Below are 16,354 nucleotides of genomic sequence, written 5' to 3' on the forward strand. Positions count from 1 at the left end.
ATAAGAAATCCCTTTCATTTATTTAGTTTTCTCTGTATTGTTATGTAGTCTTTCACGCTTATTGTAAAACGATAAAATTAATTCAATAAAATATTTTAATGTCTTTTAAAGATAGCGTTACAAGTATTACCTTAGATACCGTGTGTAAAAAAATCTGAACAAGAAAGTATCTTGAAACAAGAAAATTGGAGTAAACATAAATAGTTCTATAGAGCTTTTTGAGTATGTACTTAAAACCAAAACTTTAATTTTAATCTAAATTTGCAACTTTTCTTAATCTCAATTCCAGAATTCGTTAGCCTAAATATGCTAACGGGGAGTCATAACCTTGAAATAATATAGCTGCAGCAATAAAGAATAAACTAAGCGAAATTCCACTGAAATGTATGCGACCACATACATGGAATAGTGTTAAAATCTTGCAACATATTTTAAGAGTAATATAACTGTTACTCAGTCACTATGATTTCCCCCCCCCAAAAAAAAAAAAAAAAGAAAAAAAAAAGTAAGTTGTGTGACAAATCGTGGATTATGATAAAGTCGGTTTCAGAAATCAAAATTTCATCAACTTGATATAGTGGGTGGGCTTCTCTTACGGACAAAGTCAACACCTTGTGGTCTTGATTATTGTATCATTGCGTGTCCACTGATATAGGACTGTGCTCCATCATTGGTTATTGATCTCTCTCTCTCTCTCTCTCTCTCTCTCTCTCTCTCTCTCTCTCTCTCTCTCTTTTTTTTTTTATTCAATTATTCAACATATCCTTCAATAGTTATTATTGTTCTATTTTCTCTATTCGAAAGTCATACCTATTATAATTACTTTCAACAGCCATCAAAAATAATGGTTGAATCATCACAAACTTAGTCCTCGACTAGGTAACCCCCCTATCCCTGGAGTGATGAATTTATTCGATAGGTATCCTGTAAATCTCTCTCTCTCTCTCTCTCTCTCTCTCTCTCTCTCTCTCTCTCTCTCATACACACAATTGTTGCTAACAGAATGAGTTTCTCTTTCAGGGATAACATCTTTTTGTAAGGCGTCTTATCTGGATTGCTGTGTGAATCCTACGCTCGAGTAATCGCATTAAGTAGCTGTACGAAGTATTTCTTAAAAGAAATGTCGAAGATATTGCTGTTGATTTGCGCATATTTATATTTAAACGCGTTATGTATTTTTCCAACACGAAACCGCTTTCCCTAACTCGGAATGCCTTAAGAGTATAAATAAGATAGTAGCCATTGCTTCATTCTAACACTTATGACATAATCGTGGATGAGCCTCCTTTAATGAAAACGTACACTAAATTAACCACTTCATACACTAAAATAAAGGTTCATCAACAGTGCATCAGGAATAATTTTTATAATAATGTCATCCGTCCTTCAGTAAATATAGGTGAAGGAAGGGACCAACGTAACTGTTCTTTGTATGCAGTTCAGAATGGTCTTACATGCGCTCTTAACTAATTTAAATGTCTTCGCCACTCCATCTATCCAGTACTATCTAGATCTTGCCTTTCTCCTTCCTCATGACACTTAACGAATGTCAACGAATCTCACTCACTTCAATCTCTGTATTGTCCTCCATTACTTCGTTTTGACTAAGCCCTCTCCATTAACTAACCGATCCATCCTTTCACTTACAGTAACAATTTTAGCCACTTGACATTTCTTCCATAATCCAAAGGAAAAAATGTTAGCCACTTCTTCGTATCCTAACATTTTTCCCTTTCGATTATTTACTACTCAAAGACCCAGAAAACAGTTCTTATCCACACTCCTAACTTCTTCTTTCTTTTTTTTTCTTTTATTTTCTTTTTACATTCAACACCCATGGATCTTTTCGTTAAGGGATAATCGTCCCCACGATCCTTTCATATTTTTCCCCTTTGGCTGCCATAGATACTTCCAATCTTTTGCAAACGCTGTTTTATATTTCTCACCTTTTTTCGGCGATTCATTCCTTCTCTTCACTTACCGTCTGCTGTATGGTTTACTCCTAATACACGGATAGACCCAAGACCCAAAGATAGTCTTTTTGTAGGTCTTGAATAGACCACTTTCACCATTCATATTAACATCCACCACTCCATCTTGAATATATACAACAACAACAACAACAACAACAACAACAAAAAAGGCAGCACTTTGTAGTCCACATGTCTTTATTCATGTCCGGGGTTTGCGTTTGGCCAGTTTCCATCATCACTCTGGCCAGTGTGGATTGGTGATGGTAGGAGATTTTCGTCTGATCGCTCACAGGGTCATCTAGTATAGATGACCCTGACTAGTAAAGCTTTGCTGATCATGGCGATACTCAAATGATCAAACCCTTTCACCAAGTGTGAAAGTATCCCCCTCTGCGAAAGGGATCTTGAATATATGTGTATATATATATATATATATATATATATCACTGAGCTATTTTCCCTGTTGGAGCCCCTGGGCTTATAGCATCCCGCTTTTCCAACTAGGGTTGTAGCTTAGCAAGTAATAATAATAATAATAGTAGTAATAATAATAATGATAATAATAGTAATTAATGATATATATGATAATGATATATATATATGTATATATAATATATATATAATATATATATAGATAGATAGATATCGCAATGGCATTTAATATCGAATTCTAACTTTGGGAATGTATACCCACGGGATATTCATTTATGATAAATGGTTCTGGCTGGGCAAGGATTCGAACCTATACCCTGATTAGAAACAATGCCTGCAAGTTTAAGTCGTTGATTAAAATCACTAATGATAGTGATATATATTCATATGTGTCTGGATGGAGAGATAGATAGATTTATGTTAGCCATGTGTACTTGTGTGCGCATGAGTGTGTACATGGAATGTCATCAAGGTTATTCTGCATAAGATATTAGGAAAGGTGTTTTGTAAAGTACAAATTTTATAGATATCATTATAATGATGATGTAAAAAATCATCACTACAGTGACTTCACTTTATATGTTTTAGAAAATATAGTCCTTTTATGAATTTAAAAGAGAAAAGTTGTATATAGAACATTATACGGAAGCTCTAAAAGTGTTTCTTTACAAATTGTTATGTCACAGCTGTAAAATATACTTATATTGCAGAAATAGTCAACAAAGAAGAAGTGAATTGCGCAATAGATTCATAACCACTTCTACATCATAATTAAAAGTTTCAGCATCCAGTTAGAAAAAGCTTATTGTAATTAACTTTTGCACTGCGAAGATTTGCTGCAATGTGATAAAAACACCAAGCGGTAGGAGGGGAATGGAGTTTGTATTGCAACATAAAGACTCTGCAAAGAAAAAGTAAAGGAGGAGTAAGAAAGAGTAAATTGCCATTGCCACATCTTATAAGAGTGAAACAGAGCGAACAGAAAAAGTAGATCGAGCTATGTACGCACTTGAAGGTAATGTCAAGAAACTTGCTTTTCCAGTAGCTGCTATACCTTCGACGCAACCCCGTTAAGACGACGTACGCATAAAGAAAAAAGGTTAAACAAATATTGAGGAAAGCTGAACATATTAGAGTTCTCTTGCTTGAGGGTACACTCGGGCACACTATCTAATTTCTCTTCCTCCTGCTGTGTTATGGTTTTCATAGTTTATTTAGGAAATATTTATACACATATATATACATATATATACGTACATATATATATATATATATATATATTTATATCATTATCATATATATCATTATTATTATTATTATTATTATTATTACTTGCTAAGCTACAACCCTAGTTGGAAAAGCGGGATGCTATAAGCCCAGGGGTTCCAACAGGGAAAATAGCTCAGTGATATATATATATATATATATATATATATATCTAATTTCTCTTCTTCCTGGTTTGTTAAGGTTTTCATAGTTTATTAAGGAAATATTTATTTTAATGTCATTGTTCTTGAAATATTCTATTTTCACCTTGTTTCCTTTCCTCACTGAGCTATTTTCCCAGTTAGAGCCTCTGGGCTTATAGCATCCTGCTTTTCCAACCTGGGTTGTAGCTTAGCAAATAATACTGATAATAATAATAATGTGCATACATCGGACGAGCGAATCTTGTGGGGACTTAATAAAGATCTTGGCTGCTATCACGGGTCGTGGGACCGTAATCAAATGCTATATAAATTATAACTAATGGATGAGCTTGTGTGTGGGGCAAGTGGTCGTATCTCTGCGTAAGTGCACCCGGTCTTATTGTGCTTGGGGAAGCACAGTTAAATCATTTATACTTTATGGCCGGCGATAAATTCCCCGCTTGCTTGCTCGAGATTAGTGTTCAAATTATCGCTGTTGTTAAGAGATCTCGCCTTTCATTGACGATAGAAGAACACAAAGGAGTTTTTATATTGTTTTTTTCTTCTACATTGATTCTGTTCCTCAGGGCTTTGTAGTTCTCATTTTTTTTCTTATTGTCGTGATAAGCAATGTACTCTAATTATTGCGGTAGGGTTTTGATATATAATGTATTACATATAATGTATTTCAGGTTCCTTTTCATGATATTTGGTCGCTTTTGTTCCCCCCTTCTGTAGATAGAAATCAGACAAAAGTCTCCCACCACCACTAACCCGCACTAGCCAGCGTTGTGATGAAAACTGGCCAAACCCGGGACACGAATAAGGGCAAGTCTAAGGTCTTTTATCTTGCATTGGACTAGAAACGGTTACATTTGTTGTAGCTGTGTGTGTATGTGTACATGTGTACACACACATGCATACATATATATATATATATATATATATATATATATATATATATATATATATAGATTTATATATATATATATATATATATATATATATATATATATATATATATATATATATATATATATATGTATATATATATAGTTTAGCTTTTCGATCTCGTGAAATTAAAGCTCTCTTGATGGACCTTGATGCTTATGGAGGTGTAGATCCAAACGGTATTTTTCCCTCTGTTTTTATTAAGACTGCATGCAGATTTCTTAGTTCCAAAGTTATCTGTTATTTTGCTCAAGTTAGTAAGAAGAGGAGTTTTTAGTTCTTGTTGACTATGTAAATGTGTTTTTGGTAGTGCAAGTCCAATTGATTACCGCCTATTTTCCATAACTCCAATATTATTTAAAGTGTTTGAACGTCTTTTGGCAAAACATCTTAATAGGTTTGCTGAAGGTAATCATCTGTTCCCTATCTATCAATTTGGTTTTCGTAAAGGCCTTGGAGCATGTGATGCCCTTCTTACAATCTCCAATGCTGTACAGAAATCCCTTGATTGTGGCCAGGAAGTTCGTATGATTGGGCTTGATTTTTGTGCTGCCTTTGACCGTATTAATCATGAGGCCCTTGTTTTCAAACTCAAACAGTTGGGAGTGGGTCGGTCGTTTTTTAGCATCATTATGGAATTTTTAAGTAATAGAGTGCAAAGAGTTATTGTTGGTGGGCACCATAGTGGGTATAGTAATGTGATATCTGGTGTTACTTTTCATACTATATGCACATGACATTTGGTTTGGCCTAGAAAACAAGCTTGTTGCATAAGCTGATGATGCTACTCCACCTCCTTAATGTAGATCTGGGGTTGCTAAATCCGTTAATAGAGATCTTGCTAAAATTAGTACATGGTGTAAATTATGGGGTATGAAATTGAATCCTCACAAAACTCTTAAGTATGATTGTAAGTAGATCAAGGACAGTGGTTCCTCAATATCCGGATATCAGCATTGTTTTTGTTTCTTTAACTCTGTATGACTCTTAAGATTTTATGTGTTATTCTCGACAGCAAATTACTTTTAAGAAACACATTAGGTCTGTGTCTTTTTCAGTTGCCCAAGTAATTGGCTTATTAAAAAAGTCTTTCAAGATTTTCGGTGATCAATCTATTCTGAAGTGTTTTAATTCTTTCATTCTACCTTGTTTTGAGTATTGTTTTCCTGTCTCTGGTCTTCAGGTGCTGATTCTCATCTTAATTTGTTGGACAGGAACTTACAGTCTATTAGATTTCTTATTCTTGATCTAGATATTAATCTCTGGCACCGTCGTTTAATTAGTTCATTATGGATGTTGCATAAGATTTTTCATACCTCTGACCATCCTTTGCATTCAGATCTTCCCGGACAGTTCCATCTTATTCGTAATACTAAGCATGCTGTTAATTCTCATAGTCAGGCCTTCTCCATCATGAGGGTCAACATTACACAGTATTCTAGAAGTTTTATTCCAGCTATGACAAAGTTGTGGAATGAGCTTCCTAACCGTGTAGTTGTATCAGTGGAAATTCAAAAGTTCAAAGTTGGAGCAAATGTTTTTATGTTGACCAAGCTGACATAAGTCTTTTTATAGTTTATGTATGAAATATCTGTTTTAATATTGTTAATGTTTTTAAAAATATTCAATTTTAATTGTTCATTACTTCCTATATTGGTCATTTATATCCTTATTTTCTTTCCTCACTGGGCTATTTTTCCTTGTTGGAGCCCTTGTGCTTTATGCATCTTGCTTTTTCAACTAGGGTAATATTGTTAATGTTTTTAAAAATATTTAATTTTAATTGTTCATTACTTCCTATATTGGTCATTTATATCCTTATTTTCTTTCCTCACTGGGCTATTTTTCCTTGTAGGAGCCCTTGTGCTTTATGCATCTTGCTTTTCCAACTAGGGTTGTAGCTTAGCTAGTAATATATATATATATATATATATATATATATATATATATATATATATATATATATATATATATATATATATGTGTGTGTGTGTGTGTGTGTGTGTGTGTGTGTGTTTCATAAGAAGATGGCATCAATGACCTCTGCTGTTACGATGCCAGATAATGCCTAATAATCAATCAAATTTAATCGAATGGATTTGAATAATTTCTTAGAAGACTGACTCATTATTTTAAATGCCATTCTTCTTATGATTGATAAGAAGAATGGCATTTAAAATAATGAGTCAGTCTTCTAAGAAATCATTTAAATCCATTCGATTAAATTTTCGTTAATCTAATACAAGAGAAGTTACGTTATTATAGTTTGCCATCGTAAAAACTCTTCTTACCAATTCATCATCGTCATTTTAAAATGTCAGCAAAATCATCGTCAAGATAAGTTCTAGTTTTAAGTTCGCTCTATTTTGTTTGTTTGTGTTGTTCAAGCTTCCGGCCTTGTCTGCAACCCAGTTCACCTAGAATTCATCGATTTGTATTCAGTAATGATTAATATATATTTATATTTGCATGTTTATTTTTGGTTGTCTTTCTTTCCAATGATAAAAATTAAAAGTATTTTATACAGTTAATTTAGCAGTTTGTGAATGCCTTTTAAATTTTTTTTTAGTATATGCCTATAAGAAATTGAAAATTCTCGAGGCAAAATTGGTTTGATAACCCTTTTTCACTTGTAGCCTTCACTCTAGTTTCTATCTTTAGAGTAAAAAACGAAGTTTTCAGTTACATTGATGGTTTGTCTTTCTAAAAATTGTTGCGGTAAATTTTTATTTACTCAATAATTTGGTTTGTTGAATTTGTTGATGTACAGTAATGTCATTAGTAAGCTATGTGTTTATCAAAATTAATTAATTTCACAAGTAACACGTGAATTATATAACAGTAAAAAAATAAGTGAAAATATTAATCAGTGAATATGACATACAGTATAACAATGTTTTTTTTTTTAAATTAAAACTATTTGTTTCACGAGATATTGACTAAAAACTTTGGTGGTTCATTAAGCATATTCATGTAATTGTAATGGTCTTTTCAACAGTACAAGTAATAATAAAAGGTTATAGCATTCATGTTCATTGTATTTGTTTCTGACATATCACTTGTATGGCAGAGCCACGGTTCAGAGCCCACAAGTTAATTAACCCTACGCTCAGCCCACCTCTTTTACCTCGGCTCGATGGCCACGCTTTTGCCCGACCCTGGGTCGAGATCGTTGGAACAAACTCTAACGGTGGGGTTAATGATGATAACATGGATGTTATTGACAACAAGTTCGATAATGATTAGTTCCTACCAATTACCTTGATGCGAAATACAATGAAGAAATGAAAATAATGATTCCAGCTAGAGAAGAGAAAAGCGGTACAACACCATACCCAATACCTTGACTCGTCTAAGCCAGAAATCCCATTAAGAGATAGTTGAATCAACGTCGAGATACTGAGACTAATCATCAAAGTTCATCAAAGAAGTCAGGGTTAGTGATGTCACAACACGAAAGGGGGAAAAAACTCGTAGCCATTTAATTGGGTATTTAATTGGTGGGTTAAATATCGCCATTATCCGGGAGCTGCTTGTCGGGTCTAATGAATGGATCAAATTCCTCTGTGTCATTTTACCTTAGATAGATTAGAGATCTAACCTGATATTAAAAAGGGAGTGAACTGTGATAAACTATTTTTTTTATGGTTACAAAATCTTGTTTTTCTTGTTACAGAGTTTGAAATGTATCGCATTTTCTTGGATGATGATGTTTGTTTAAGTGTTGTTTTTGTATGGTATATGTGTTTTGTTCTATGGGAAGGTGGTGATTATTATTATTATTATTATTATTATTATTATTATTATTATTATTATTATTAGCTAAGCTAGTTGGAAAAGTAGGATGCTCTAAGGCCAAGGATCCCAATAGGAAAAAACTGCCCAGTGAGTAAAAGAAGTAAGGAAATAAATAAACTGCAAGAGAAGTAATGGACAATTGAAATATTGTACGAGTAGCAATAGCATTCAAATAATTTTTTTTTTTATGTAAACTATGATTTTTTTTTTTTTATAAGGTTATCGTATCTATTCGTTCGTTTATCAATGAAAATTAAGGCAACCAATGCAATAGTTAAAATATTCATCTTATTTGAAATTGTCTTGGCTTTGATTTGATCTGATTGTGAGATATATTAAAACTTTCGTGTAGCCTACTACACTCGAACAGTTTATATACTAATGCCAGATGTAATAATAATAGTTTGAGATAAGATTAACACCGACGCTTTGTTTAGAAATGGTAATTAAAGGTGTTATTGAAACTCCATATTACCCTTTAGCAGTGTTTATAAGGGTAATAGCTCAAAATGACACGCGAAATTTTCATCTATATTCTATTGATTTTCAAGGTTAGTTTTGACGTATATATGTATTGCCGATTTTGTTTTAGTGTACAGTGTATGGAAGAAGTATGAAATCTTTTATCAAGAGGAATTAGCGAATCTTATTCTTTTTCCCTAAATAGTGAAAACCATACACATATATTCTGTTGACTTATGCCCCTCATTACGACCTCCTGGCACTTACGCCAGAAACATGAAGGTTTGTTGGAAGTTCAGAAAAGTTTCTCATTTCCCAAGGCAGGCAGCGTTAATCCTGCTCTCAAACTTATGGACTGGACCGGCCTAAATTGGAAACTTTCATGGGAAGAGTTCAAACAATAAAATCAACGCTTTGAAGTTTCTGATTCATTCGTTGTTGTCGGCGCTATTCTTGTTAAGTTTTATTGTTACTGTCTATTATGCAGCTTTATTAAAAAAAAAATTATTAATGATTTTTAAAGGGTTGTTTGTGATTCCAGATTAATATAAACCATTTTCTCAATCAGTATTATTTTTGGATTAAGTAAAATGTCCGTGGGCCTCAGTATTATATTGCGGTGGTTTCAGTTGTTTGTAAGAGAATTATAATAAAAAAAATGACGCTCTTTAATTTTGTCATTTTCACTATTTCATCAAACCATTGTTGTTGTTTTTTCTTAATGATATATATATATATATATATATATATATATATATATGTATGTGTATATATATATATATATATGTATATATATATATGTATATATATATATATATATATATATATATATATATATATATATATATATATATATACACATACACTTTCGTTCAATGGATGTTAACATGTCTTCAAAGCAGTCGAAGCTGCTTTTGTATTTATCAAGAGAGATCAGATAAACTTGCCAAACAGCTCTATGCTATCTCCCTTTCTCCTCCTCAAGCCCCTCCCTCTCGGAACCCTCCCCCCCCCCCTCCCCCCATCGTATCTACGATATATCATTAATGGAGAAAGAGATATGAAGGGACTTGAATGCCACAAGCATGAAAACAGATGATTGTTGTATTGTCGTCATTGTTTCAGTAATCTCTCTCTCTCTCTCTCTCTCTCTCTCTCTCTCTCTCTCTCTCTCTCTCTCTCTCTCTCTCTCTCGTATGTATACTGCAGATATTTATTTTTGTTATTTTATTTCGTGGGTTTATGTCAATCATATCCCAGCTTTATATTGATGCACTTTGTTAAGAATAAATTAGAACACTTATTTTGTAGCCAAGTGATTTGCTGACTATTTGAAAAGGTCACCGGTCTACTTTCCGCTTTAGTTGATCCCACAGTGTGACCTGATACCCACTCACGATAAGGTCAGGTGAAGCAAAGCCACTGGCCTTTGGTCAAAATTAAGGAGAAAGTCCTGCATTCACCGAGAGAGAGAGAGAGAGAGAGAGAGAGAGAGAGAGAGAGAGATGTCACGGACTTATCACAATTACCTGGTATCTATTTTTAGATGTATGAAAGGTTTGAAGGTCGAGATTTAGGTTTTTTTTTCAAGAGAGATTGTGCTATCGCTTCACGCGGTGCCAGTTACCATAATAATGTTCTTTTTTCAATAGGATTGGATTGGTTCATTAAGGTTTCATTGTAACCTCTCACAGAAACTGGATTGGTTCAGCAGTTTCCTTGTAATCTCTCAGTGTTTCCAAGGAAGTTTATTTAATTAGCTTTATCCTATTTTAAGATTTTGTAATAATATCTTCATTCAATCGTTTCCCAAAAATGTTGGTCAGGAGCGTACGAATTTCCCGACTAATCTTCTGATTATTGATTTGTTTATAAGACAATATAATAAAAAAAAAAAAATTATCAGAGTAAGGTAAACATCTGATTATATCGATATTTGGAAAACGAATGAAGAAATCTGTGGTTAATAGGAAAGGCAAGCTTCTTTGATCGTTGTTTTCGTAATAATATCTATAAAATGTAATATAAATGTCAAAGAGGAAAAAGAATGGTAAATACTGTTTTAAGATGAAAAGGAAAAATAGCAACATCTCTAAACTTTTCGAGACAGCTTTCCAGAAATAAAACAAATGAAACTTTGTTTTTCATGACAAGTGTTAATGGATTTTCATCGAGTGTCACTGTCAAACTTCTGTCTTTTACTCCAAATTGTAACTCCAAGGTTGTCCTTCAGTTGAACTTGTCTATGAATGGCCCTTCAGGTCCCAAAACCGGGGTACATTGCCTAAATTCAGTTTCCCCCCCCCAGGTCTTGTTAACTCTCCCACTTGTAACGAACAAAAGAATGAATGATGCTGGAGTTACAGAGGGAGATGAAGGATTTCCTTATTCTGGAGGTGAAAGGCATGACATTAATCAGAGGCGTTGACCCGCAAATTCCCAACTTTGACACTGTCTGTGAAGGTCTTGAAACCTGACGGAAGATGAAAGATGACAGTTGGTAAAAATGTTTCCTTTCGTTGTCTTACAAAGGTAAAACTTATGAATGTGCAATAAAAACTTATATCCAGGATATTTTTACTTTTTGGTTTAGACTAAAAGTTTTTTTCAAATGTAGTGAATACTTGTTTTATAATATAAAGATAATCTAGTAAAAAAGAAAAATACTAAAGTATGATGAATACTTTCCATCAAATATTTCCTAGATTACAGTATGGGAAGGTCACTAACATTTCAAACCACACTACAACCCACTGACGGCTTTATTGCAGTTGTTATTAGTTCTAGATATTCTACAGAGTAGGGATGTTATCCTTATGCATAATTAGTCGCGAGGGAGATCAGGGCACACGCATATATTATATATATATATATATATATATATATATATATATATATATATATATATATATATATGTGTGTGTGTGTGTGTGTGTGTATATATATATATATATATATATATATATATTCATTTATATATATATTTATATATATATATATATGTGTATATATATATATATATATATATTCATTTATATATATATATATATTCATTATATATATATATATATATATATATATATATATATATATATATATATATATATTTATATATATATATATATATATATATATAAACATACATATAATTTACATATAAATAAATAGCAGTTTCAAGTGCGAAAGTTGTACTTTTATCATACTCAGCACAGCGAGAAATGAACGATAGAGGGCATATGGATTTAATCGGATTCCCTCACAGGTGCCACATCACATATTACCGGCCCACTCCATCCCCTTCCCTTTACTTTGTCTCTTTTTTTTCTTTCTCTCTCTCCCTCTGTTCCTATGTAAATTGATATATTTCCCAAAAAATTATCTCTCTCTCTCTCTCTCTCTCTCTCTCTCTCTCTCTCTCTCTCTCTCTCTCTCTCTCTCTCTCTCTCTCTCTCTCTTTTTTTTTTTTTCTAAGAAGTACCTTAACTAGCTTGGCTATGAAGTTGTTCCTATGACGAGCTTGAACAAAGGGAAATGTCCATTATGAGTGTTCGTGTCACACAGTGTGTAACAGCAGCGTTTTGCATGTCATATAAGCCTGGTAGCCTCCGCCCATATACGGAAATATATCAGTTTGTATACAAGCAGAGAGAAAGAAAGATAAAGGCAGAGATAAGAAAGTGGAGTGAGGTGGGGGAAAGAAGCCAAGTGGTGATCTGTGGAGGTTTGGCACCAGTGGGGGAATCCGTTTAAAACCATATGTCCTCCCCTAATCGTCCATTTCTCGCTGTGTTGTGTATAGTGGTTAGATATTACTATGAACTATTCACGCCGTCATCTTCCTATTAAGGTATAGTGGAATTTTCTATCTATTGTTATTTTTTATGGGACCCAGTTGTCAACCTATGTTAGCTCAACATTCTTATTTTATCCAACCTAGGTTAAGATGATGTTGATCTTGTTGAGTTTTCATTTTCATGGTATAAGTAGAATTTGATGGGTCCCAGGCCCAGATAGATGCGGAGGCTTAGGCTTAAACACCAAACGGTAATGTTACCTACTCCAATTAATAACAATTTAGTATCAGCGATATTGGATCATAAAGATACCAAAAACTAACAAAGTAGTGATTGTTGATTATTATAGGTACACAGACCAATGGGACGAACTCATATACAGTGTTCCTGTAAGAAACCAAATAGGAAGAGGACATTGAAAATAGAACAGCATAATTTAGAAATAAACTTAGGTTGCCTTTTTAAACGGTAGATCAAGCATTTTCAATATATTGAAATGCAAATGCAAAAATACACAGAAGTATGTATATATTGGGACATGAAATTGGAGAGTAAACCGTGGTTTGTATTGAACAAACTTTTAATGGAAACTTAAAATATATAGAATCTGACTTGATTGTGGGTTCTCCTACAAAAATATGCAGAATATATTTCTGGAGATTGAAGGTGTCAAAACCTAAAATTTTGACAAGTTTAGTCGATAACGGTACTACGTTCATAACAAACGTACTAATTTACAACGTTAGTGTTTGTCACGAAGTCGGATAATTATTTCATCCTCTTCCTCTCGCATATTTTGACTGAAAAGTTACCGCATAGATTTATTAAATGAAAAAGGAGAAATTTTGCAACTAGGGTTTTTCCACATTGTGGGCTGATTTAGGACAATCGTTGTGGAGTGAAAGAGAGTATCTTCTGAAAGGTATCCATGTGTTACGACGAAGATAAACTCGCGTCTGTTTTCTGTTCTCTTCATCGGCTAACAAGTATAGATACTTAATTTTCCGTATAGGTAACCGGCATATTCAATTTTGTTCTCAAGTCTACTAAATCTATTGGATATTGTTTCATTGTCATACCATGACTCGTGTCCTTAGAGTAACACCGTTCTCACTAAACTGATATATAGTCTGATTTTTTATTTGTAATACTTAAGCCCTTAGAAGGATATTGGAAGTTAAATGTCAGGACTGGATTAGAAGTAAAACTATAAGAGAGATTACTCGAGTGCTATATGTGTATGAGATCATGATGAGGGGTAGATGGAGATAGTTTGGGTATGCTCTTTGCACTCCCCAAGAAAGATTAGTTCACCAAACGTTCAGCTGGGCTCCACAAGGCACTAGAATAGTTGGAAGACCCAGACCTACATGGCCGAGGACTATGAAGCGCGAAGTAGGAGATGATGAATGGAGAAGTATTGAATTAAAAGCTCAAGATAGAGACGACTGGCGAAATATAACCAAGGCCCTTTGCGTCAATAGGCGTAGGAAGAGATGATGATATTTAATTTTAGGAATGCGGCTGTCTGTTCCCTTTTGCCCAGTCCGAGCCTCGAACGCAGATTCTCAAGCTTGCCAACTGAGGGCGTTACCGAATACTCCCTTAGAGAGAGAGAGAGAGAGAGAGAGAGAGAGAGAGAGAGAGAGAGAGAGAGAGAGAGAGAGAGAGAGAGAGAGAGAGAGTTTTTCTCCCATAATAGCAACTATCTCAGAGAGCTCTCTCTCTCTCTCTCTCTCTCTCTCTCTCTCTCTCTCTCTCTCTCTCTCTCTCTCTCTCTCTTATTTTTTATAGTATTCATATAGTTTGGAAAGAAAAAAACCACAATAAATGATGTATCTTTTTATATTATTTAGTATTTATCTCTAAAGAATATATAACTAGAACGACCTACATAAGTTTTTAGTATTCACTGATGTTAACAGTGTAAGGCTTGTGAATATCTAGAAAAATTAAATTTATGTAGTTAAATAATCGTTCCGTTTACCGAAAACAACACATTCATAAATACTCGATAGAGTCATGCTAGTTTGGCATAGGTTTGAATTGTAGGTATTACTATTAAAGATATGATCGAGTTCAAAAGTCATATAAAATTATAAATTGTCTAAAAGGCTATTGAAAGTATAAAAGATCTTTAATAGGATAAGTGAGAAAATTAATCAGATTTGATTTCTGATTGACATCATAATTAGCAAAAATTCGTCTTTCGTTAAAAGCATTATAACTTGCTTTTAGTGTTTTTACATTTTATTAACCATTTTCTAATAAAAAAAAAAAGAGTTTTAAAATAAGAACAAAATCATCTGGTTAAACAGACGCCAAACCTAAGCAAGTTCTTGAAACGTTTGAAGAAAGAAACGAAAGAAATTTGTTCCCGACAGTCGGCTAATTACCATGCTTTTATTCGACACTAAAGAAGATAATGATGACGTTAATGGGACACCTCCGTGCCAGGTTTTTAATATCCACCGTTTGTTGTAGTTGGAGAGGTTGGTTCTTTAGTCAAGTAGTCTTTCATGTCTTAACTAAAACACATTTAGTTTTATTTAATCGAAATATTATGACTACTAATTTTTATGCAACCAGCAAATTAGGCCATTAAGATGCTTAGCAAGCTTACTACCAGTATGATGTTCAAAATTAAATATAAAAAAATGACAGTGTTAATAAACAAGTCTCTTATGTTCATAGTTGAATGAATAAAATCAAGGCTGAGGGTATAAAACAAGAAAACATAATTGCTTTTACGTAATCATCAATTGAGAAAGTGAATCATTATGAGCCATTGTTTATTAAATCACTTTAGTAGAAGTAATCTGTTCACATGATTTTGTTTTTATTTGTTTCATTTGAATGCGTTTGCTTATTCGACATATATTCCACTATTCTTTTCGGAGATCTATTATGTTTATTAGTAATTTTTTATGCTTTTCTTTTAGGTAAGACTATTAGGACTTGTCCAGAAAGTAAATGGTGTTATTGGATTAGTGTTCTGGAATTATTCTGCACACGTGGTTCATTCTGATTTTATCTGCTAAGACAACGACTCATTTTTTGTATGTATAGGTCTATATATACATATATATATATATATATATATATATATATATATATATATATATATATATATACATATATACATATATACAGTATATATATATACATATATACAGTATATATATACACATATACATATATACAGTATATATATATATATATATATATATATATATATATATATATATATATATATATACACATATATACATATATACAGTATATATATATACACACACACACACATATATATATATATATATATATATATATATATATATATATATATATATATATATGTCTCCCGGGTCTGGGCACCAAAAATATATTAAGATGATGGCTCCAGGGTATGGGCACCAAAAATATATTATACGATGGTCCCGTGTCTGAGAACCAAACATATAATGTTAGATATATTACGGCTGGTAAACTAAACAACCTCTCCAGTTCCAAACTCACCTTTTTGCTTTTACAT

This window comes from Palaemon carinicauda, chromosome 20 (assembly GCF_036898095.1).
Source record: "Palaemon carinicauda isolate YSFRI2023 chromosome 20, ASM3689809v2, whole genome shotgun sequence".
NCBI classification, from domain to species: domain Eukaryota; kingdom Metazoa; phylum Arthropoda; class Malacostraca; order Decapoda; family Palaemonidae; genus Palaemon; species Palaemon carinicauda.